The following is a 26,498-nucleotide window of genomic DNA, read 5'->3' as shown; positions in this document are numbered from 1 at the left end:
CTCTGGGAAGAACAAGTGTTAGGTGGTGATAAGGCAAGCAAAGGAGGAACTGGAGCAGCAAATTGCTAAAGGCATAAAAACAAACAACTAACATTTAAGTACACAGGAAGCAGGGAAAAGAGCCAGGGAAGGGCTGGTAAGACCTTTAGAGGACAAAGGTGTGAAAAGACTAGTCTTGATGCAGAAGGTGCTGAGGGACCATATTGTGGTGAGTCCTGTAAGACGAGATTCCTGGTTCTTTATCTGGTTCACTTCTGCCTGACCTGAGAGGCCAGAACCCAGAAGGACTCCAGCTACAAAGGCGGCTGCTACTGGTGATAGTGGAGCCTTGGTTTGGGCCATATTGCAATGCTACTATTTGGATAGAAACCTTTGAATTGAAACTGGTTTGAATGCTAATGTTTTGACACCGGTGCACTTTTGTTTTGCTACAGATTTTTTATTATTATTCAGTTTTACACTATACATTTGAATTCCAACAGTAATCATAATCATCAACATTTAGGATTCCCTGAATAACTCCTGCCCTCCATGGTTTCCATTATCAAACTTTGTCGACTGCATCATATAATTTCTCCATTTTTCTTAAAATACAGATTTTGTTGTGTGATGCGCTTGTGAAAAGGGTTTGATACCTACCAGTGAATACTTGTAATTGTTCTTATTTACAAAAACAATACTTTTAGGGACATTTTAAAACGGTAGCGTTGTTGGGTTTCTTTTGCTTGCCTGTGTAACTTTAGATATCATATTTTGAAATATATTTCATATATTCATGATTCTCCGTTGGACCTACATTTGTTGTGAGGGTCTTTGAGCATAATCGGTGGGGTGGGGGGAGAAACAGCTTATACATAAACTGATGATGAATTTTGCAGGAGGGCAGGAAAATAGCAGAAACTCTAAGCTGGAATCTTTGTAAGAGTTTCTGCTATGGAAGACAAGGGATGAGGGAGACTCATTCTCTTGGGGGAAGGCTATGGTTTAGAGCAGGGTTTCCCAAACTGGGGTCTCCAGCTGTTTTTGGACTACAACCCCCACGGGGTCCCTGACATGGGAGCATATTCACCCAGTGCTTTACCAGTTGCACTGGCTCCTGGTGGAGTATAAGGTCAGGTTCAAGGTGCTCGTTTGTGGCTTAGGGCCCTCATATTTACGGGACTGCCTCTCCTGGTATGCCCCGCAGAGGACCTTAAGGTCCATGAATAACCATAGTTTAGAGGTCCCGGGCCCTAAGGAAGTCAGACTATCCTCCACCAGGGCCAGGGCCTTTTTAGTGATGGCTCCGACCTGGTGGAATGCTCTGTCCCATGAGACTAGGGCCCTTCAGGATTCAACCTTCTTCCATCGGGCCTGTAAGGCAGAGCTATTCCACCTTGCCTTTAATTTGAATTCAGCCTGATCTTTTATTTCCCTTCTCTTCCCTCCCCCTCCCCTTTTATGAAGATTACCCACTCTGAGACCCCACAGCTAATTCTTCCCTGGCCTCCTTGCTGGCCCAAGTAGGACTAATTCAGCCAGCTAGCCCTGGTGACTATCTAATGCTAATTAGATGGAGTTCCCCCAAATTGATTTCTGAACTTTGAATTTGATTGTTATTCATGTTTTTATACTGTATTTTATGCTGCTTCTAGAATTATGTGTTTTAAATTTGTTGTTAGCCGCCCTGAGCCCAGTTTTCTGAACCAGGAAGGGTGGGGTATAAATAAAAATCCATTTATTTATTTATATCATCCCTAGCTAGCAGGACCAGTGGCCATGGATGATGGGAATTGTAGTCCAATTTCAGCTGGAGACCCAAGTTTGAGAAACCCTGGCGTAGTGGAACCACTTTCATCTAGTGGGCTGGATAAAAAAAGAGGTCAACCTTCCAGAGGCCACATCTGACAGGTGGATGGGACTGCCCATCTGTCAGTCACCTGATATGCTGTCAGCTGGCTTAAAGCAGCAGGGTTTGCATCCGGTGTACAAAGGGGCAGTGAGGACCCACATCTAAGTTGTGCACTCCAGCACAGCTTTGCTTGTATGAACTACTATTTCAGTTTTGCGTCAAATGTCATCCCCACTGTTTTTGACAAGGATCAGGTCACCTTGGGCGCTTCAGTTGCAACCGAGAGTTTCTGAGGCTGTGTACATACTATACATTGAAAGCACATGGCTCCCCCCAAAAAGAATGCTGGGAATTGTAGTTTACCCCTCATGAAGCTGCAATTCCCAGCACCCTCAGCAAACTGCAGTTCCCAGAATTATTATTTTTTTGGGGGGAGTCATGTTTGTTAAAGTTCATTCAAAAGTATGGCACATATGCTGCCTGAGTGGAACAGATCCTACCTCAAAGCAGCACAGGGGTTGATTTCTGGAAAGCTCAGAAATCAAGACGAGAAGAATTTTTTTAAAAGAATGGAAAATGTTTATTATGTATTTGCAAAAGTATTGCAAACGAGTTAATACGTTGGCAGGATTTTAAAAACACTTGTAATTTCAGAAATAGTACAGGAAATCTGAAGTAAAAATAAAATTTGGAGTAGAAGTGATATGCAGCTGAAAAGAAAATTTAAGGAACGGGGGGTGGAGTTACTGGGTTTGGAGAATCCCGTTTTATGGATTTCATATTGTTTTTGTGTATATTTTTCTTTCTTTGTGGTTGTTATTGTATTAGTGTGTTAGTGTGTGTTAGTGTTAGTGTGTGTGTGTTTTGCTATTTTAGTTGAAAATGTAATAAAAATATTTAAAAAAAAAAGCAGCAGGGGGTTGTTGTATCTGATGCTGTTTAAATATTGCCAGGAGTTTTGAAGTGGATCTAATGCTTGCTGAAAGAAATGGGGCTTGCACCTGGGGCATTCCTGAAAGCCGCTGTTTTCATTGCAAGAGTGCTTGCCATGAAAAAGCAATAGCAAAATAAAATAAATTCTGCTATGCTTCTCCAGAGCCGGCTTTTGCCTGGTTCTGAATACAATGATCTCTTGCGAATCGGCTCCGCTTAATTCTAAAGGTGGCATCTCTGGCTGACCCAAAAATAATCAGCCAGATCTAATTCAAGTGCATGGGGCTTATCTGATGAGACAATGTAGTGCTTATATAAAGAAAATGGCCACAAGAGGTCATAGCTATGATCTGGGTCTCTCGCAAGATAGGATACAAATAGGGAATGCACTCTGGGACTGGCAAAAGCAGTCGGGTATTCTTTTTTTTTTTTTGCATTAAAGTGCTTGTGGAAAAGTACTTGTGAGAAGTGATTGTTGCCTGAAAAATAATGTGCTGTGAAGTGTATCTATTTCCTGCTAAAGTCGCTGCTGAATTAGAAAAAGTTTCCCTAGAAAAACAGAATAGCTGCTTGGCAGAAGGCTGTAAAAGAGTGTGGTTTTAAAAGAGAGAGAGAGGGAGGGAGAGAGACAAGAGGTCACTGTTGAAGATATTATATGGACTAGACCAGGGGTCACCAACCTAAGAGAGAGCCAGTGTGGTGTAGTGGTTAAGAGCGGTAGACTCGTAATCTGGGGAACCGGGTTCGCGTCTCCGCTCTTCCACATGCAGCTTCTGGGTGACCTTGGGCCAGTCACACTTCTCTGAAGTCTCTCAGCCCCACTCACCTCACAGAGTGTTTGTTGTGGGGGAGGAAGGGAAAGGAGAATGTTAGCCGCTTTGAGACTCCTTAAAGGGAGTGAAAAGCGGGATATCACATCCAAACTCCTCTTCTTCCAAGGCCCATGGGCCAGAAGCAGTTCATGCAGGTCATTTGACCAGCCCCCGAACTGAGTTGCGTGCTGCGCTAAACTGGCGCAGCACAGCAGGGGGGCTCGCTTCCGCGGTGCCGGAAATCGCATCTGTGCAGACGCAGGCGCCGAAAATCGTAGGGGGGCGTGTGATCCAGCCCATGGAGGGGTCTCTGCGGGACCGATCCAACCCAGGCAAGATAAACCTTGCCGACCCCTGGACTAGACACTTGCTACTTCGCAATTGATGGCACATAGGATGCCTTGGTTATTTATTATCATTTAATATCAGAAAACTGAAATCAGAGCTGGTTTGGTATAATGGGTCCAGTGCTGGAAAGATGCAGGTTCAAATCCCCATGCAGTCATGAATTGCATTGGGTGATCTTGGTCCAGTTTCTCAGTTTCTCTCTCTGCTGCAAATAAAACGTTTTAAGTGTGTTGTAAAGTGCGTTATACAAATGTGACACTAGATGGCGATGGTGAGCTATGGCAAATTCAATATATTTTTCGAAACGTTTTTTAGAAAAGCATTTCACAACATTTTTTGATATGTGTCTAGATTCCACCCAGCTCTACAGCACAGGTTTGTTGTTAGGTTAAAATGTGGGTCGGGGGCTGTGTTTTCTGGCCTGAGCTGCATTGATGTAAGGTTGGGAAATTCGGTAACAAATAAAAACCTGGTGCTAAGTTTACTTTGGCCACCTCATGAGAAGAGAAGACTCCCTGGAAAAGACCCTGATGTTGGGAAAGATGGAGGGCACAAGGAGAAGGGGACGACAGAGGACAAGATGGTTGGATAGTGTTCTCAAAGCTACCAGCATGAGTTTGACCAAACTGCGGGAGGCAGTGGAAGACAGGAGTGCCTGGCGTGCTCTGGTCCATGGGGTCACGAAGAGTCGGACACGACTAAACGACTAAACAACAAGAAGTTTCAAATAATTACTCAGTAGAAAGATTGCTTGAATCTTGTATTATACCACGTTTAATAAACGAAAGAAAGAAAGAAGGCGAAAAGGACAAAAAAGTAAATGCCAGCTTTTGTCAACAATACAATAGACTCCAATACATCCGTCTCAGTTTAAACATTTAAGCCAGTAAGTACCATCTAAATGTCCTGATATGATATGTGGGGTAAGACAACAAAAGTAGATTTTTTATAAAAGAATGGAAATGGTCTATTGAATATTTACAGATAAACAGATAAAAACACTGGTAGGATTACTGAAATAATCTGCAGTTTCTTAAGAGTATATATTTAAAGTAGATAATTAAATGAGCAAATTAAATGAATTTGGATATGCAGAAGATATTAAAAAATAAATTTAAGGAACTGCAGAAAGATGGGAAAGGAAGTCAAGCTTTGAAATGTTAAAATGATTGTAAAACTAATGAAATGTATAAACCTGTATATATATATATATATATATATATATATATATATATATATATATGACAACAAAGGTTGATATTAAAGTTTGCAATGTCGTAAATTGCCCTGAGATCTAGGGCAAGAAAGATCTGGAAGAAGAACCTGGATAAAATTGCAGTAAACTGTAAGGGAGATTCAGAGGTCTAAATAGGGAAATAATGGATGTGGAGTCCCCAGTCTACATGTGCATCTGCAGGTTTGATTCCCGTGTGGGAGAGCTGCATATTCTTGCATCTCAGGGGGTTGGACCAGATGATCCTCAGCGTCCCTTCCAACTCTACAATTCTGTGCTTCTGTTACACCAGCAACTGTGAATGATTTATCCAATACAAAATTAACTCAGAAAATAACATCAGGCCCATCAGACACCACCACTGGACGTACATGCGGAACTATAATGGAATATAGCACAAGTTTAGCCCTCCTTTCCATATACTTGGTGTATGGAAACCAATAGCATGGAAGGTAGCACCAGACTAGAATTCCATTCGTGGCTTTTACCTTGTGTGAAAACCTAGTATACCTGAAGGAGCATCTCCACCCCCATCATGCAGTCCGAACACTGAGGTCCAGCTCCATGGGCCTTCTGGTGCTTCCCTCCCTGTGAGAAGTGAGGTTACAGGGAACCAGGCAGAGGGCCTTCTCAGTAGTGGTGCCAGCCCTGTGGAATACCCTCCCATCAGATATCCAGGAAATAAACAACTATCTGACTTTTAGAAAACATCTGAAGGCAGCCCTGTTTAAGGAAGTTTTTAATGTTTTATTGCACTTTTAATTCTGTTGGGAGCTGTCCAGAGTGGCTGGGGAAACTCAGCCAGATGGGCGGGGTATGTATGTACGGTATGTATGTATGTATGTATGTATGTATGAATGAATAAAACAATTATATAATGTGGAACTTAACTGTTAGGGGAAAGTTATGGAAATGGAATAAGCTGCCCTGTCAATGCAGCCTGTTTCCTGGCCAATAGCTCCCACTCAGGGCCAACGATAGGGCCGGCCCAAGACATTATGGTGCCTGAGGCAAGTTGCAAAATGACATCTCTCCCGCCAGGGAAGAGGAGGTGAGTGAAGCTACATTGGGAACAAGGCAGGAGCAAAGCTCTGCATCGAGGGGGAATCAAATCAACCTTACCTGACAGCTGAAGGGGGAATCAAAGGCCACTACGGGAAGAAAGCGACTTGCTCTGAATCACAGCGGGCAAGTGCAGAGGCCAGGAGACTCCTTGCCATTTCCTCTCTGGAGTGGGGAGGAGACCGCCGGCGCCTCCTATTCGCAGAGTGGACGCTGCAGAGGCAGCATGGGGTGGGGGACTGTGCCAAGGAGGTAGCCACTGCCACTGTGGCATCAGGAGAGGTCTTCCTTGGAGGCAGACCTGCTGCTCTTGTGGATCCTGCTGCCTGAGGCAGGCAACTCTTGAGCAACCACCAGTCATTAACATTATTTTTCCTGGAAAAATACAGGGCCAGGATGCTTGACACAGCTTGGCCAGCTTTTGAAGCACCCCACTCCACAAACAACCATTGTTCAGCTCCCAATACCCTTAACAAACCACAGTTTGCAAGAATCTTTGGAAGGAGGGAACATGCTTCCTTACAGAACCTAAAATGCTGCCGAGCTGCTGAAAGCCAGTGTTGGAAATATAGGGTGGTCCAATGGATTGATTTAGTGTAGGGCAGTATTTTGTCCCTTTGGACAGGTTTACAGTGGTACCTCGGGTTACATACGCTTCAGGTTACAGATGCTTCAGGTTACAGACGGCTAACCCAGAAATAGTACCTCAGGTTAAGAACTTTGCTTCAGGATAAGAACAAAAATCGTGTGGCGACGGTGCAGCGGCAGCAGGAGGCCCCATTACCTAAAGTTGTACCTCAAGTTACGAACAGTTTCAGGTTAAGAATGGACCTCCAGAACAAATTAAGTTCTTAACCCGAGGTACCACTGTATATTGAGACAGACTAAGGGTCCCGTAATCAGGTATTGTCTATGCTGACTAGGAACAATGAACTTGTTGAGGGACTGTTCCCCGTAGCAGCCATTTTTTCAGGCTGCCTATCAGATGGAAATACATGAAGCAAGGCTTATCCGAGAAAAGATTGGCCCCTCTCCTCTCCCCAAACTGTTTCCATCCAAGGTGATCTCTGTAACTTTAAAGATCTGGTGGCTAGCTTTGAGGTTTTCCCCCTCCCTCACAAAATTTTGCTTTCATGTTATCTGTCTTTTAGATTGTAAGCCTGAGACCGACTGGGTGCTTTAGTGATCCGTGAAGCAGCTCTAGGAGTCTTTTCTATAATGCATTTTAAAAATGCTTCAAAACAAACCACTCTCCAGGGTGTCCTGGGAAGAGAACTTTGCCAGCCTTGCCACCTGATTTTTCCCCCAGATAGAAATACTGTAGTGGTTAAGAGCGGTAGACTCGTAATCTGGTGAACCGGGTTTGATTCCCCGCTCCTCCACATGCAGCTGCTGGGTGACCTTGGGCTAGTCACACTTCTCTGAAGTCTCTCAGCCCCACTCACCTCACAGAGTGTTTGTTGTGGGGGAGGAAGGGAAAGGAGAATGTTAGCCGCTTTGAGACTCCTTTGGGTAGTGATAAAGCGGGATATCAAATCCAAACTCCTCCTCTTCTTCTTACCAACGTCTGGACTCAGGGCCTTATGTAAACTCACCCTTCCTACCATCTATGAAATCATCAGTTCCTGTGTGAGAAGTCCAGCTTCACAGTGAAGCAAGTTATTATAATCAAATCTATAATATATGTGTTCTCCCATGCAAGAACTTTGTTCCGATCTGGTGGCCATTCATTCTCTATTCAAATATACACAAGCAAGCTTCTTTGATACAGTGGTACCTCAGGTTACATACGCTTCAGGTTACATACGCTTCAGGTTACAGACTCCACTAACCCAGAAATAATGCTTCAGGTTAAGAACTTTGCTTCAGGATGAGAACAGAAATCGTGCTCCGGCGGCACGGCGGCAGCAGGAGACCCCATTAGCTAAAGTGGTGCTTCAGGTTAAGAACAGTTTCAGGTTAAGAACGGACCTCCGGACCGAATTAAGTACTTAATCCGAGGTATTCTGATACCAAAGGTCGGTGATCAGTTTTTAGAGCTGATGCATTTGCCAGAAGAGCTAGCCTCTTTCAACGTTTTCCCTCCCTGACTCGAACAAAAATTAAATCTTGCAGCAGAAATATCTCATCTCCTTAGAGAGCTCAGCGTAAATACAAATAACATTAGGTTTCTGTGACTTCCCAATCCCCTTGGGTCTTTGAACGGTACCTGCGCTGTGGAAATGTTATGCAGCTTGCAGCGTTCAGCTGCTGAAGCAATTGGACAGAAAAAGGGAGAGCTAAATTCTGCTCGCAGTTTCCTTGTGCAAATCCAGAGTAATATGGCTGTAACCAATGGAATTATTCCAGATATGAAGCAGCATGACTGAGAGCCAAATTCAGCCCAAGATACCTAGCTAACCAAGCGTATCTTAGCTGTTGCAGGTAACGTGGATCAAGCTGAATCGCTGGAGTCAGCTGCGCCTGCAGCTATCCAGATCAATTTAAGGTAGATTACAGCACCAACTCTCAAAAAAAGAAAAGAGCTTTAGAGTATTGACCCAAAGATCTTCCAGTAGTTTCCCACCCTTCCTCCTCTCCTGCCAAAAAACAGAGGGAGGGGAGAGAAATAAAATCAAGGCTTGGTAAACAGTAGGGAATCTATGGAAGTGTATACTAGGAAGCTTATCCCAAAAGCTGCCCAGGATATTGGTTCTGGTTTTAGCTTTGTGCTGAATGATAGAATACCTGGGATTTTACCAGTTCCCTGTGTAAAAGAAAAGATGAAGGGTTGGGACAGGGTTAAATGATGCTTCCCACCCCAAAAATAGTTCTGAGTCAATTTGGGCCTCCTGAAGCTCTTTTTAATTTTAAAAAAAACTGTTACGAGTTTCTGATTTCAGATCTCCTGTTTGCCAAATGTGCCTTCCTCTTAGCTAGTTTCTCCTGAGTCCAAGCATCTTCGAAGGCCATGACATCTTTGGTAAAGGCTCCAATTGAAGCAATTGCAGGCCAGTTTTCCCCAGTTATCAGTGCTTATATTACATTTTTTTAGTTTTGCCTTGAGAGCCTCTTTAAACCTCTTTTGTTGTCCACAGATATTTCGCTTTCCATTCTTAATTTGGGAATAGAGTACAGTGGTACCTCAGTTTTTGAACGTAATCCATTCCAGAAGACCGCTCGACTTCCAAAACATTTGAAAACTGAAGCATACATTTCCAGAAGCATTTACTTACGAAAAACTCAACACAGAAGTGACGTGGCACGTTTGACTTCCGAAAAGCGTTCGGAAACCGAAGCAGTGACTTCCAGGTTTTCAGCATTAAAAAACTGAAAAGTTCGACTTCCAGGATGTTCAAAAACTGAGGTACCACTGTAGTTGCTTTGGAAGATGATAATCCTTAGATATAATTAGGAGACAGTTTGCTAAGATCCTTGCAATTATTTTGCTGGCCACAGCTAATAAAGAAATGCCTCAATAATTTCAGCATTTTTCATACAACAGAACATCAGAGTCTTACAGAACGAGTTTCCAGAGGGGTAGCTGTGTTAGCCTGTTGCAGTAAAATTAGCAATCTTGTGGCACCTTAAAAACTAACATGTTTATTGTGGCATAAACTTTTGTGGATCAGATTTCACATAATCAGATGCATGAAGTGTTGGCTGAGTTTGCAGGTATATATAAACATGATTTTTGGGTGGTGGGGATTAGACACAGCGAGGTCAGAGAAAAATGCAGAAAGTACACATAATTATGTAGTGAACAGTGGCAATTCACGAAACAGAACCAAAACACCCAGTGCATTTCCCAAATCCTTGATTAAAAAAGAAAAGGGAAAAAAATGCATGTTGTGCAAATCAGTCCACCCATGTCTAGCTTCCTAAAATATACCTGTTGCTATTTATTCTTTGGTTTACTTGCATCTGTGCTGCAGTTTCCTTTATTTTCCTCATTGTGATAAAAGTACAGTGGTACCTCGGGTTACAAACGCTTCGGGTTACAAACGCTTCAGGTTACAGACTCCGCTAATGCAGAAGTAGCACCTCGGGTTAAGAACTTTACCTCAGGATGAGAACAGAAATCGCGCGGTGGCAGCGGGAGGCCCCATTAGCTAAAGTGGTACCTCAGGTTAAGAACAGTTTCAGGTTAAGAACGGACCTCCGGAATGAATTAAGTTCTTAACCAGAGGTACCACTGTAATTTGTCACAGATCAGCCTGTATCTTCCAAACTGTATTTGCCATAAACAGAGGTCAGCATCAAGATCTACCCCTCAAATACCCCAAAGGTCGAACACAGCCAAATTCAATGTCCTCAAAAACATTTTGGTACCTGAGTTGAACCACAAAATGGTGCCCCCTCCCTGCCAGGGAAGATGGGGTGAGCGAAGATCTACATAAGAAACAAGGGGCTGATAAAGATCTCGTTTGGGATCTGCTGTCCCTGTTGAATCAGCAGCCCAAGGCAGTCGGTTCATTTTGCCTCACAGGTGGACCAGCCCTGCCTCAACGCATTCAGCAGCCTATTTGTTTATTTGCAACACTTATTCCCCTGATCTTCCTCTGAGAAGCTCACAGGGACTCACTGAGGCTTCCCCAGGTGATTCGAACCAAGCAACTTACAGACACTCCTCCCTGGTGACAATTCAGACTCTAGATTTTCAGAAGCAATTTGTGCCTTTAGACGTCTGACCGATGTCTTTATCTAGTGTGCACTTTCTGAAAAACAAAAACACTGTAATGAAAATGCTCCAAAACTGAGAGTAGGGGGAACAAAAACAGGGATGAACAAAAACATCACAAAAGCATGTCACACCTTCAAGTTTTCCAGAGCTGCAGTCCAGACTGGACCTTTTGCACATAGAATTGGAAGGGACCCCAAGCAAGAAGAATTACCGACGAAAGAAGAATGGAGGATGAAGTTGATGGATTATACAGAATTAGATAAATTAACAGGAAGGATTTGAAACCTGCAGGATCAGAGATTCTTAGAAGACTGGAGTAAATATATGAAATATTTGAAAAGTAATTGTGATGAACAGATTATGCTAGTAGGACTGCGAGAAGTTTTGTAAGGTGGATTATTTGAAATATTGCAAGAAAGACAATGAAGAGAATTATTAGTTAAGGATAATTAAATGTAATATAGAAACTAAGAAATGCAGAATAAGTGATAAGTACAGAAAATCATCAGAGGTGTTGATGGAAGTCCAAAAATATTGTATAAGATGAGAAGTTATGTTGTATGACTGTTGGAACTGATATGTTAAAAAATTAATAAAAATGTATTTTTTTAAAAAAATGGAAGGGACCCCAAGGGTCATCTAGTCCAATCCTCTACAATGCAGGAATCTCAGCTAAAGCATCCATGGCAGATGGCCATGCTGTTAGGCCACAGAATACTGGCCAAGATGGGCCTTTGGCCTGATCAAGCAGGGCTCTTCTTATGCCCCTATATGCTTTGCAGAAAGCTCCAATTCCCTCTAATGGTATAATCACAAAGCTTGTGCCTTAGATATTATACCAGAACAAAGAACAGACGCCCCACACATCCCCTTTAAAAGAAGGTAGGTGGGTCCAAGCTGGTGTGTGCAATGGATCACAAATGGAAGGAGCTACTCAAGACCACCAGATAACATTTTGAGTGCAATCATTTGATAGAAAGAAAGGATACAATTTTATGTACCCTCTTTCTTTCTTGTTGTCAAGTTACATTTTAGGACAAGGCAACTCACAACAGAAATATCTTTAAAACCAACAACCCCCTCAATAATAATAATTTCCCATAGCACTGCAAATACCCCAAATGGTATCCAATGCTAATCCTACTCTGAGTAGCCCCATTGGCATTAATAGACATGATTGACTTAGGTTCATTAACTTTAATGGGTGAACTCTGAATAGGGCTTAATTAAGTACCCCCTCCAATTTGTTTGATAGCATTAACTTACATTTTTACCCTCATTTACCCAGAATGGAAGATTAAGAATGAGATGGCTGGGGGTTTTTTTCTTGAGAAACTGAGAGCTAAAATGACTGGGATCACTGTAAATGGAAACTATCTGAGAGGCCAAATAAGAAGTTACTGGCAAGAGCTAACGCGCCAAAGGAGCTCCTCCTTTTTTTTGCAAACACAAAATCCCCATTAATGTAATTCTATTATTTCAGTCCCAAGGCGTCACGTTTAAATTACAGAACTGCCTCATTATACAAAGGCTCAAGGGGAGATCCAAAACACTCTGATTGAAGTTCAGAAAATATGAATGACATTTACATAGGGCTACACAAGGCCGCTTGGTGGAAACAGTGTCTGCAATTCTGTGTGCTGTTCGGCTAGCCGAAATCCTGTTAAAGACAACGGCATTTAAAAACCCGCGTGCGGAACTGCAGCCCTCGTTAATTTGGGCAATCAGGAGATTTTAATGACTCAGGTGTTTAATAGCTGACAACAAACCGTCTCGTTTTGTAATGACCTGTCTCATCCTCCTCTCTGTGTCGAGATAAGCTTGTGGATGAAATGATCAGTTTTTGCCGTGAGTGGAAAAGAAAATGGCTTGCTTTCTCCGATTCTAGGATTAAAGATTTCCAATGGAATAACGTGCACTCCAGTCATGCTTAGCTCTGGCAAGACCAATATATATATATATATATATAAATCTCGAGTTTATTGTCAGGAGATCTCCTGCTGGAAATATTTTGTCTGAAGCGAGAGCTGGCCGTGACTGACCTTTCACAGTGGGCACAATATGATGGCGAACATTGCTGAACTGTCAGAGCTTCTGTAACAAGACCAAATCCCTTCTGATAGGAAGACTCGAGAGCAATGAGCTTCCCATGACCTACTCATAATACCCCTTTGACCCTGCCGGTAGGTTACAAATCTAATACAGGGTTTGAAAAACCACATTTGGGCCACATGCTGTTTTGGCTTCCCAGCAATACCTTTTGTCTTCTCCAGCGAAAAGTTGCCTCAGAAATCCGAAGCTAAAAAGTTCCACGGAGTTTTGCCTCCTTCCTCTTCGTCGCAACGAGGAAATGTGACTGGAAATGGAAGTTAACATGAGCTGTCCAAAGGGCCTCGTCATTATTTAGATTGGCAAATCGCTTGTGACAGATGCATAAATAATGCTGTCCTCTCTAGCTTCCCAGCCTGCTGTTAAATGCACAGCAATATTGAGAGTCAAGCTGAATTTACATACGCAATGTTACACTGTGGCTGAGGTTCCTGTTTCTACATGGTTGGCTGTTTCGCAGTTTTGTTTAAAAAGGGTTGTATACCTAATGGTGCCAAGTCACCCTGGTCGAGCCAAGCAGGACTGGTCCCAGATCTCGTGGATGTCAGCAAAATAACCGGTTGGGAAGTGAAGCTACCAGGGCAGAGCATTAGGGCAGAGGTTTAATTTTTAATTTTTAGCCCAGTCAGTGTGCCAGTGCGATCGTGTCAGCGCAGCCCCCCCAAACAGGTGAAGAAATGGGAATGGTGTTAAAGGAATGGAGGAGCCTACGCTAACTCTTATAATAATAATAATATAATAATAATTTATGATTTATACCCCGCCCATCTGGCTGGGCTTCCCCAGCCACTCTGGGCGGCTTCCAAAAAAATATTAAAATACATCAAACATTAAAAGCTTCCCTAAACAGGGCTGCCTTCAGATGTCTTCTAAAAGTCTGGTAGTTGTTGTTCTCTTTGACATCTGGTGGGAGGGCGTTCCACAGGGAGGGTGCCACTACCCTACCCAGGAATAGGACGGCTCCTCATGCCGGTTGTGTGTTCAAATTACCAGGGGTTAGCAGGCGCAATGCTGTTTTTCTAGAAAAAGAGGTGCCAGAACTCACCATGAACGCCTCCCTTGTTCACTTGGAATGGCAATGGCACCCACTTGAGAGGTGCTGGGACTGAGTTCTGGCTGGAAAAAAAGCCCCGTAGTGGGGAAATCCTTAATTTGTGGGTCAGCAGCCCTAGTGTTTTTAAGAAGGTTGTGATTTGGCTAAGTTTTGTGGGGAGTCAGGGAATAAGAGTTGTGGATTTCACCTTTCTCCCTGGTAACACAAGGACTGATGCTGAGCCTAGTCAAATATGTGGTAATTAAAACACCCTGACTATATCTTTGGGCAGCTCCTTCTGGCCACATCAAACAATATACGAGCTTTCTGTATAGGTTAAACAATCCTTAGGGCCTTAGCAGCAGCAAAGATGGCACCATGAAGGCTTTCCTGCCGGCTCATTGTCAGAGCAATGGTACTTTAAAGTTCTTTAAATAGGTTCTTTAAAGGTTTGCAATCTGGAAAAAAGAAGGCTGTACCTATTGTGATTCTGTCTCCCTCTCTTACTTTTTAGAGTTAGTAAATGATGTTATTACACAGAGCAACCTGAACTGATGTAGGACTTGGTGACAACTGGAAGATGATTTGGTTCTGCTGTGGTGCACAGAAAGGCTTTCTCGACTCAGCCAAAATGTAGCAGCTTTAGCTTGGCAGAGCAAAGGGTTTAATTGTTTGTTTGGATAATGTTGGGAATATTCTGTTAAAAAAGAAACCAATAAAAATTACACACACATACAAAGATGTAGCAGCTTTGAGTAATTGAACATGAGGCCTGTTGTTTTTTTTGATAGATTCCCCTGCTTTTTAGTTGCTCTGGATTGTTTATTTGTAATTATTTTCTTTACGGTAACATTTTTTGGGGGGGATGAAATTATTTGGTTGTGTTATGCATCTGGGAGTTTCTGGGATGGGATGGGAAGGGGAAGGGAGGCATCCTGCTTCCTTGTGCTATGGCCGTGAAACAACTGGTGCTGGGATGCAAATGGGTCATGGGAGGAGAAGATGGGTTTAGCAGTTAAGGACCACCTCCCTCGCCCAGAGACACTTCAGTAACCATGCCAACAGCCTGCTGAGACTGAAGATACTGCTACCTGGATGCCCGGTTAGTCTTGAAAACAACACCAGCCACCCAAAACCTGACTTTGGATTAAGCATCTAACTTGTATGTATTATTGAGATCTAGCAAGGGGTGTGTGTGTGTGTGTGTGTGTGTGTGTGTGTGTGAGAGAGAGAGAGAGAGAGAGAGAGAGAGAGAGAGAGAGAAAGAGAGAGAGATATTATGCTTAACCAGATTCTCAATATAGCATCATATTAACCTGGTGTGGTGGAATTATTGTGTTCTTTCACTACCATCCAGGTGTTTTTTCTGGCCAGCTTCCAGTTCCAAGTCTATGTATCTGTTGTTACATGTGATATAGCAGGTGTGGGCTCTAACGTATTTAAAAACACACACACATGCATGCACACACACATACACACATATATTTAGCCCACACTGTAACTTATGACTGTGTGGTTAAGAAAGGGAAGTGGAACACAGGAAGTGGGATTCTCTATGCATGAAAATAAGCATAGCAATGCCCAGCATGGTAATTTTAATTCACAAAGAGACTCAGAAAAGGGTGGTGTTTCTGACAGAGAGGAAACTCACAACAATTACTTCAGCCACTGTAAAATAGGAACTAGGTTGGATTGGGGTTGACTGGAGTCCAGCTTGGCATGCAAGACAGAGCTGTTCCGCCTGGCCTTTGGTTTGGACTCAGTCTGACCCTTATGTTTCCCTCCCCTTAAGGTTTTGATCTATGGGCTACTTTTAAAATGAGGCTGCGTTTTAAATTGCATTTTAACCTGTATTTTAAATCCCCCCCCCTCATTTTCCTATCCCCCCCCATTTTTTCCTATTATGTTTTTACTGTAATTTTACTGGTGTTAGCCGCCCTGAGCCTGGCTCTGGCCAGGGCAGAGTATAAATAAAAATTATATTATTATTATTATTATTATTATTATTATCCACTAGTCCCATTGATGCAGACTCACCTTTCTTGCTTCAGCAAGGTTGTTGCATCGTGTGCCTTGGAGCATCATATGAACAGGTGGTTTTTGTTCTATAACTGTTCCAAAACCTGCCAAAGCATTTCTGAATTTATTGCTTTGATCCAATGCATTCTTCTGTGGTCATGATTTTCACCAAGTCCCCCTTTCGCCTGCATTCCCTGCAGTTCCCCTTCCTCCTATCTGCTCCAGATGGTGGGGAACCCTTTGGAGCTAAGTGGGAGGTGGCAATCAGGGGGTGGGGGGCTGCAGGAGAAGGTGGGGATTTGTGAAAACCACCACCCCTTTTTTGATTTACAGACCCTTCAATCAACAGAGGACTACCACTGGACCCAACTCTCTGTATATTGCAGTGATTAATTATTGGTATTTATGCCCTGCTGTCAGAGAAGTCCTGGGACTTCAGGAGGCTGATGCAACCAGAATGTGGCTGAAAACATGCAAACCTTAACAGCAAAGGACAGTGCAATAAGTATTGGCATGATCAAGGTTAAAGCACCGATGTCAGAAAATGAATAAAAGATTTCTTACAACTGAATTTCCATTGGTAGACAGGATAGTAGGCAGTCAAACTCTGTTCTCTTTCTCTCTCTCTCTCTCTCATCTGCAGGCTGAAGAATTTTATGGCTTAAGGCCCTTCCTTTAATTGTCTCTCATTAACAACCCAGCTGGAATTAGCCAATTTTCCCTCTTTGGCTCACAAACTCAGGCCTAGATCAGAAGCCAATTGATGGTTGGGAGGCTAATAAAGAGATTTTCATGCTGTTTTTGACATCTATGCTCCTGCCAGAATCTAACTGTCCACAGAACCACAATTGGTTCCAGTGATGAACAGCTATCCCGGTACTCAGTTCATATATATACTATGGATACAAATTATTGGACGGTGGGAGAAAGTTGCTGATAGTAGTAATATATTTCTAATAATTACAACAGGGAAATAAGTTTTCTTTCTGTTACCAGTTCAGTCTTCTCATTCTTTACTCCGCTTCAGTCATGGAAAACTCAAGCCAGAATATTTTACTTTTCTTGTTTGTTCTTATGATACTAGCTATAACTAATTAAAGTTTTCTAAGTGGCTTTTTTATACTTGTTAAATGTTTAGCTTTGACACTGACATAGTAATTATACAGTTTACAGTCACATTGAACTCATTGAGTCAAGAAATGCTTGTGGATTCTTCATAACAATAGCCAACAGGCTTACATGGGCTACAGGTCCAATTAAAACCTAATTACAATCCATTTTAAGCTGAAATCAACAAATTACAACAATTAATTGTAGTAATCAACTAGCAGTTTTTGCCTTGTTCTGTTCTCATTCTGACCTTAGGAGCTGAATTGTGTATTGCAAAAGCAGCAGCAAATTTTTCATCTTTCCAGAGTATTGCTAACATATACAAAATGAAACCTTTGAAAGTGGCGGAGAAGTAAGAACATTGATACTGCAGTCAGATATTTCGTTTATGCTCACACAAAGCTTCGTTAATTGTGTAAGAAGGCAAATCGACTGATATTATGCTTCTAGATTGGGACTTTCATCAAAGCCAAGCAAAACACTGCAATACCAACAGACTGCAGCCCTAACTATAGCAACTGGAATTAAATTCAGCCTCAAGCTATGTATATACACATATTTCAGTTGTATTGTAAATGTATCTGCAATCAAGGTAAACTAAAAGAGTTCTAATATAATTTGAACTGCCAGCTGTTAAGGCACATTGATACTGGGATAAATTCTGCAACTAATCTTTTTGGATGTCTAATAATAATAATAATAATAATAATAATAATAATTTATTATTTATACCCCGCCCATCTGGTTTCCCCAGCCACTCTGGGAAACTTCCAATAAAATATTAAAAATACAATAAAACATCAAACATTAAAAACTTCCCTAAACAGGGCTGCCTTCAGATGTCTTCTAAAAGTCAGATAGTTTATTTGCTTGACATCTGATGGGACGGTGTTCCACAGGGTGGGCGTCACTACCGAGAAGGCCCTCTGCAAACGTCTTATTCAAGCAAATTGTCCCCTGCAAATGTCTTATTCTAGCAATATTTTCACAAATATCTAGGCATTCATGATGGTCACATAGAGAAGTTACTGGAAAATGCAACTTTAAATAGTACTAAAGGAAACAGTTCTTTAATATATATATATTCAAGAACTTTCAAAAGCTGTTCTTATGTAGATAGTAGATACACATTTCCTACAAGACAAAACCATATTTGTTGCCATCATCTCGTCCTTCAAATGAAGAAAGATTTCCCCTTTAACTTAGTAAAAACAGTGTATTTATATCTCATTAAAAAAAACCCCAATTTAGGCCCAAACGAGACAGCATGATAGAACTAATGGCACTAAAAAATACAATACACACCTAGTTTCACATCATTTTCCATAACAATTATACTTTCATCATATTGTGACGCCACAGTCTTCTAAGGTACACAACATTCTTGTTACTCTACAATACATCATTGGTTGCAGATGGCGAAGAATGGGGAAACATGGAATGTCATGATGTGATGATTGTACTTAAATTCTGCTAAATATTATGGAAGGAGAGGGCAGAATTAGGCATATGGCGGCTGATTTCAGCAACATCTGTGCATTTACCATCATCTCTAGCTTGGCCCTCTCTGAATGGTTTGAGAGACTAGAAAATGAGAAGCATCTTACTGCAAGCCTTAGCAAACAATTAGGAAAAGATAGAGTCAACACTGTTTCCAAATCCAGGCCCAAACAAATTGCATGTAGAAGTGCTAATTATAGTGGGCAGATGAGAAACCTCGTTGCAAAACTGCCATTGTTATTTGTTGCTGGCTGCAAACTTTCAGCAGTTAGTTAAACATGTTTCCAAATCATAAATCAATCACTCTTGGCCACAACCGAGAAAAATAAAATACAGGTTTAAAGAGAAAGAAAGGGGAAACTTCATTTGTCCTTGGACACTACAGAACCGGTAAGGAGCCAAACAACACATTAATATGGCCCAATTTGTACATTATATTGTACATTACAGTATGTAGTTTTAGAGCGTTTGGTACTCCCAATCTTCAGCCCCAAAGTCTCCCAGAGTAGCTTATATACAATCAATTAAAACAAAATAGCAGGTTTACAGTCTGAAAAACACAACGCACAAGGTAAAAGGGATAGGGAGAAAAATGTGGGAATGTTCAGGGATACAGGAGAGGATATATTGTTTGATTATAGCCTTTCCTACTAGTGTTAATAAGTTCACAATTTAGCAGAGTAACAGTCCCCTTTTTAAACTTACAGCGGATGCGTTTGCTCAGGCTCACTAAAGCCTCTATAATAACTGTTCTGGTATTTTCCCCTTATTCCCTCAAAAAAGCTAACACATGACACAGTCTTCTATAAAAGTATAAAAAGAGTTTACTCACATTCTGTTCACATTTGGATCCCAGAAGGCAGGCTTAGTTTAGAAAAGTTACTTACACGTGGAAACTATCTCATATGGAGACAGTCCTTTGTCCTCTCTTGACTGGAAGCCAAGAGAGCATCTTTGGCTAAGCAGATGTTGCTTCTTCGATGCATGTAGTCAGAGAGAAAGATGGCTGCCCTGCCCTGTGCTTTTGTCATTACCTGCACAGGTGAGGCCACGCCCACCTCTAGTCACATGCAGAGGAAGTCTGTCCCAGCCCAGAAGGAAACAGGAAGTTTACTTGCGGGCTGGACAAACATTCCTCCCCATGTGTAAACATGTTCACTCTAGGAATGTTGTACTTGACTGCTCTTGTGTTTCACATCCCACAAAAAAGAACTCAGGCATCAATTCTTAAACAGTTGCTCTTTCAGTGATCAGCTGGCACAGTTCAAGGTAAGGAGGTAATTGATGGCGCTGGTTTGTGAGTGGTGTGAATTAGTTGCTGCTGTGTTTTGAACACAGCAAGTCAAAGTCTTCTTGGCTCATGGTTTGCAGGCGGGGTCTACTAGGAGTCTTGGTATGGGCAGGGCCGGATTTAGGTTTGATGAGGCCCTACGCTACTGAAGGTAATAAGGCCCTTTATATGCCCAGCTGTCCTTTGTTAACAATAAATTGTCGCTGTTTTTTGTGTTGAATATATGCTATATTTTAGGGAGCAGGCTAGCAGGTGGGGCCCATTACTTACACCATAGGAGCCTACACAACACAAAACAAAACACTATTGCTGTATGTAGGTGTGCTGGTCCCGGGGGCTAACCAAGAGGCGAGGTCCGAGTCCATTCCGAGGTCGATGGTGTGGTATGGAGGCTGTCCATCAAAGCTGTAGCTGGGTCCAAGGCAGGGAGTCGGGTGGGATCAGGAACTCTGGCAGAAGAGCAGGACAGGGTGCAGGCAGGAACAGGCTAGCAACAACATTGCTCCCGCAACCTGGGACTGGGGCTGACTGGCTTTTATCTGCCCCGAGGCATAGGGTGGCCCCGGCCCACAGGTGACTCACCTCTCCTGGCCTGGAGGCGAGCACTCCTCCTGCGGGAACTTAGTTCCCTCCACCTCTCTGCCCTGAGTCTCTGCAGCTCAGGAGAGGCTGGAGGATTACTGGACCCAGAGGCAACCTCCTCTTCCCCTGGCAGGGCTGAGAGTGGAGCACCTGCAGGCAATGGGTCCTCCATCACCTCAGGGGCAGAGCAGACTCAGCTGGTGCCTGCACCTGAGGATCCAGCACAGGTGAGGACCCTTCAGGCTCAGGCCCCAGCCCCGGTTCAGCTGGTTGTGCAGGCTGCGATTCCTCAGGTTCAGCCTCTGAGTCCAAATCTCAGGCCATCACAGTAGGTTTGTGTTTTTTTAAATCTTATATTTTGGAAATGTACATCCAGTCCCGCCCCCCTGTTTAGCTTATAAGTAAAACTGGCACTGGGTATGGGTGTCCTGTTAATCCACACTCTGGCCTCTTTGTCTGTGGCAGGGCAGCAGCAGGAGCAGGTGAGGAATCACAGAATTGTAGAGTTGGAAGGGACCCCGAGGGTCATCTAATCCAACCCCCTACAATGCAGGTATCTTTTGCCCAATGTGGGGCCCAAACTCATGGCTTTTGGATTAAGAGTCTCATGCTCTACTGATTGAGCTAGCACTGTGGGTACTTTTGAGCAGCATGAAACTGTTCACCCACATTAAGCCATAGTTTGTTTTGAGCTAGGGTTTAATGTAATATGCGTACCGGGCCATTATTCACATTCACACAGCAACATGACTGAACATGTAACTTCTATTTTTAAGTGAAAAGCAGTTATGCGGCTCCAATCCAATACGTACTCCATATTTGCTCCCAAACATGCCTCTTGCCATTACGGTTTGCAGGAAACTGGCTCCCTGGCCGACATAGCGAGCGTGTTCTAAACTGAGGTCCTTCAAGTTATTTCTTCAAAGTAAAAATGGCCACTTTTATGCACACTTCTAAAAGGGTGAAACAGTAACATGTAGCTTGGCTCTGGAATGCATATGAATGACACCTTCATATACGTGACATTTGCTATAAAAACCACCCCTGCTTAAAAATGCCGTTTGGCATTCAAGAGATTTTGTTCCTCTCTCAATTAAAAGCATTCATTTTCACACAGGTCTCATTCATATTTTTCTGGCTCTTAAAATTTAAGATGCAAGACCTGTGTTAACGACATTGTATGCTTGATTAGGGACACAGGTGGCGCTGTGGGTTAAACCACAAAGCCTAGGACTTGCCGATCAGAAGGTTGGCGGTTTGAATCCCTGTGACGGGGTGAGCTCCCGTTGCTCGGTCCCTGCTCCTGCCAACCTAGCAGTTCGAAAGCACGTCAGAGTGCAAGTAGATAAATAGGTACCGCTCTGGCGGGAAGGTAAATGGCATTTCCGTATGCTGCTCTGGTTCACCAGAAGCAGCTTAGTCATGCTGGCCACATGACCCGGAAGCTGTACGCCGGCTCCCTTGGCCAGTAAAGTGAGATGAGCGCCGCAACCCCAGAGTTGGTCACAACTGGACCTAATGGTCAGGGGTCCCTTTACCTTTACCCTTTATGCTTGATTTAAATGACTCTCTTCTCCTTTGTATCCCACATAAGCAACATTCACACAGGCACACAAAACTGCAAGGGAAGCTCAAAGGAGTGTTTAGGATCATGTGTGAAAAGGCCACTAAAGACATCAGGCTGCAAAGTGTGGCATTTGTACTCTCAGGCCCCAGTGCTTACCAAATTCTCTCTTTTCACACAACGGTACCTACACCGTATCCTCATTAATCTGGAAGAGCTAATTCTATTTATTTTGTAATGCTCAATGCAATTTGCCAGCAATTCTTTCTCCTTTGTAAATTGAGGGAAATGCATTTTCAGAAAAGGGTCCAACCTTACGCTGAAAAAGAAGCGGTGCTTTAAACAGGCAGCAAACCAAAAACCATGGATTGAATGATGTGTGAAAACACTGGCCTTTTCTTTAGCTCTAGAAACCGAAGGCGCACACTTGTTTACAGGCTAGCATTCCTCCGAGTCACCTCAGAGAGATTGTAAGTGGTTGGCAGCAACATCAAAGGCAAGGATTTTGGCATGAAGTGTTTCGGTACAGGACGTCCTTAGCTGTCTTTTAACTAAGATTACTAGACCCTTTCAGCAGAGTTTAAATGTGTGGTTTAGTTTACTGTTTATATGTAGTGGAATAATGTTTGAGAATTACTTCTAAGCATGTCTTATTTCCTTCGCTTAATATTGTTCCCTCAGTGACTCTGCTCTAGGGCATAAAGGTTCCATATATTAATACATAGCTAAACATGTCAGCTCTACAAAGTTGATTACTATGAATTCACAAGCCGATTTGAAAAGCGCCCATTAATTTCCTCAAGAGATATACTCCCCCCCCTTCTGTTGATTTATTGCTTCAAGATGTTTCCTGCTTTTTATTGTATGGCTAAGTCAGGGTTCACTGGATCAAAATGGAATTTATATGAGAACATTTGTCACGTTGAATCAGCCGAAAGCTTTCTATAGGGCTAATTCCTATATGCGGTGATCGTGTGTGTGAAACCCTTTTCCCATAGCAGCCGTCTGTCTGGGGCAGTTTACCACCAGGACGTGAGGGTGGTAGCTATCTGAGAAAGTCGATTTGGGCCTCTGCTTGAATCATAGAGTTGCGATGGACCACAAGCATCATCTAGTCCAACCCCCAGCAATCTCATGTTCTACCATATGAAAGGTGGCAATCACATATCATTGGCACTTGAAATGTTTAAAGCTAAACCCCTAACAGAGTTATTATATGGGGCTCAGATCTGGACAGGCACTCGTCTTGGAACTACAGAAGCTGTTCAATCAAAGTTCCTAAGGCAATTTTTTTCCTGCTCCACCCCGTATTCCAAATGTTTCATTGCACTTGGAGGCTATTCTCCCCTCTGTTGAATTACAGATTTTGTGTAGGACACGTAATTATTGGCTTCGCCTAAATTCAAACCCCACTCGTCTACTACCCTTAGTATCGCAAGATTGTCATGAGACAGCGCTTGGACTAAAATTGTCAACCCAAAGCTTTACTTTTCTGTTTTATCACTGCAACGGTTATTAACACTGGGCTTCAGCAAATAAGTTAATTAGGCAGCACCTATAGGATATTGAGCAACAGAATAATTTGGCCACGATAAGGAAATTTTGTCCATGGTATGACCTAGTCATTTTGACACTTTGGCACACCCTATTTGCAAAATTTAACAATTCCAAAATACAAACGCGCTTTCACTTTTGCAAGATTGTATATACTGCCTTCAGCTATGCTTGAGGGTAGATTTCAAAAAATTTCGCTGGGAAAACGGTTATGTCCATGTGGAGACGACAGTATTGAGTCAGTGGCTCATGTGCTTCTGGTTTGCACTCTTTCTAAAGATTTGAGGAGTGAGGTTATTACCCCTCTACTATTGTTCATGCCAGGTCACTCAACATTGCTACTGTGTCCTTTCTTCTAGCATATGGGTAGGCAAACTAAGGCCAGGGGGAAGGATCTGGCCCAATCGCCTACTAAATCCAGCCTGTGGACGGTCTGGGAATCAGCGTGTTTTTACATGAGTAGAATGTGTCCTTTTATTTAAAATACATCTATGGGTTATTTGTGGGGCATAGGAATTCGTTCATCCCCCCCAAAAAATAGTCTGGTCCCCCCACAAGGTCTGAGGGATAGTGGACCAGCCCCCTGCTGAAAAAGTTTGCTGACCCCTGTCTAGCACATCAAGATGATCAGGTGGCAGCAAAAACTGCAAGGTTTTTAGTGGGAGCAATAAGATCTTATTATTTGATTATTGATGGAAACCTCCAAAATGTATTTTGTACAGTTAAGTTTTTACCTCTATCTTCAGTACATTTATTTTGCTATTGCTATGGCTAGTGGCTGATGCAAATATTCTTCTGATCTGATCTTAAGATTCTCATGCTCTGCCATCTGAGAAAGCCAGGCGTTTCAAGATGTCAGAATGATGGCATAATCATATAAATGTTGTGAAATATACTGAGAAACAAGATCTAATTTGCCATAGACTTACAGTGTGAAGAGGATTGAGAAGTGGTTTATTCTGAGGTTTAAATGAAATAATTGACTGACTTCCTAAAGTCTCATACAAAACATATGGACAAACTTTATCATGTTAACCTGATTATGTTTGCCAAAGGCTAGCGACAAGTCTGCAGCAAATGTGACTTGAGGCATTGCAAGAGTGGAGGAGTAGAAAGAAACTGTGAGGCAATGCATTGCTTCCAATAATTGCTTCCCTTAGCATCCTGCCTCCTGGTGCTTGTTTGAACATTTTGCCTTGACACCATTTTTAAATGCAGACATAATCCTTATTGATTGTAATTTACCTTCATCTGAAGTACCAAACAGCAGAGCTGGTGAGCAAATGCAAGATTCTTGCCTGTGAACATGTTGTTTGTCTTCATTATAATTAGGAAAAGACTGGGGTTTTTTTTGAAAAGCAAGCATAGCTAATGGGAATGAATACAGATGGATCGTTTAGCCATCTTTTCCAGTGTTTTTTTCAGAGAGCACATTTAAGCCAAATGGCCGTGAAATGACAAACAGACTGACACTAGTCCCCAAATATTTTCAATCATCTTTCTTGTAGAAGGATTCCTGTGGTCTTAGTTAGGAGATCTCACTTAAATTTTCTAGAGCTACTTATCAAACTGAATCAAGAAGTTCCCCCCTTTGAATTTACATTAACCAATGTAATTTACCAAGAGACATATAAAATGCAATCAATATTAAAACAAGATTAAAACATGATTTACATTTTAAGGAAGTAACAAGATAATACTGCACGTATATACTTAAAATTCCTGCAAAAACTGTATGACTTAACAATATTTTATACAAAATTCCTTCTCTCATTCTTCCTCGTCCTGAATAAGACTAGTGTTAGTATGATACAAGATTCTGATATATTAGGCTCTTATTCTTGTCTCACTGAGCTTACTTTCACAGAGGTAGGTAAGGACTGCCTTAACATATGTATCAAGATTTTCTGTACATCTACAGGATTGGTTTTTATTGTTTTAGAGTTTATAGGAATGATTGTTTTATAGTTTGCAGAAATGGTTTTTGAATTTGTATTTTTTGGTACTTCATTTCACTTTTGTCTTGTATATTTATTTTAGATTAAGTAAAATTATAACATTGTGAAATTGTAAGAGGCAACAAGCTCGCATCTGAAAAACAAAGACAATTTAAATATCAATACTGGAGCTTATACTTTCCAAATCACAACACCCACTTAGCCGAGTATTTTCTTCCATACTGACATGTCTAAAATTAGCTTGAAGGTCAATTCTGAGTAGAAATAGCCTTGCCACAAGTACCCTTGCTGGAAGTGTTTAGTGCAGTAGACTTGTTTTTTGAACAGCACAACAAGGATTTAGTAAGGACGAGTGTTGCTTTTAAAGTTTAAAACACAATCCATGGGGCAACGGGCGAGATGACGTAGACAATGCACACTCAGTACAGGTTTAGCATGCAGGGTGCAGCAGTAAAAACTTCCTGCATCCAAGGATGGATAAGACCAAACGTACAAAACTGCATATGTGGGTTGAACATAAATAGTGCTGTGCCCTGTGCTTTCATGGACAAAGATTTCACAGCTATGTCTGAACTTAGGTTTCTTTCCTTTTATCCAGCTTGTAGGCAGCATGTCATTGACAACAGACAATATTTTGTTTGGTTCCATTCCTTCTAGGGCTCTGGCATTAGAAGTGCAACCAGTTTCCACTAAAGGGCTGAGCTGTCCCTCCACAGTTCCTGCAGATGCTTGGCAGCGATCTTTTTTCATCTTCCTCCAAGTCTCCCTTGTTGCACATTTGTGACCTCTCCTTTTTAAATTTGCTTCTTCAGACTTTTTTTTCTGTTACTGTTCTTCATGGCATCATCTATACTAAACGTTGGGATCACAGGACACCTGTCCTCACAAACATTTC

Source organism: Podarcis raffonei, chromosome 12, assembly GCF_027172205.1.
Source record: "Podarcis raffonei isolate rPodRaf1 chromosome 12, rPodRaf1.pri, whole genome shotgun sequence".
Lineage (NCBI taxonomy): Eukaryota > Metazoa > Chordata > Lepidosauria > Squamata > Lacertidae > Podarcis > Podarcis raffonei.
This window is presented reverse-complemented; position numbering follows the sequence as displayed.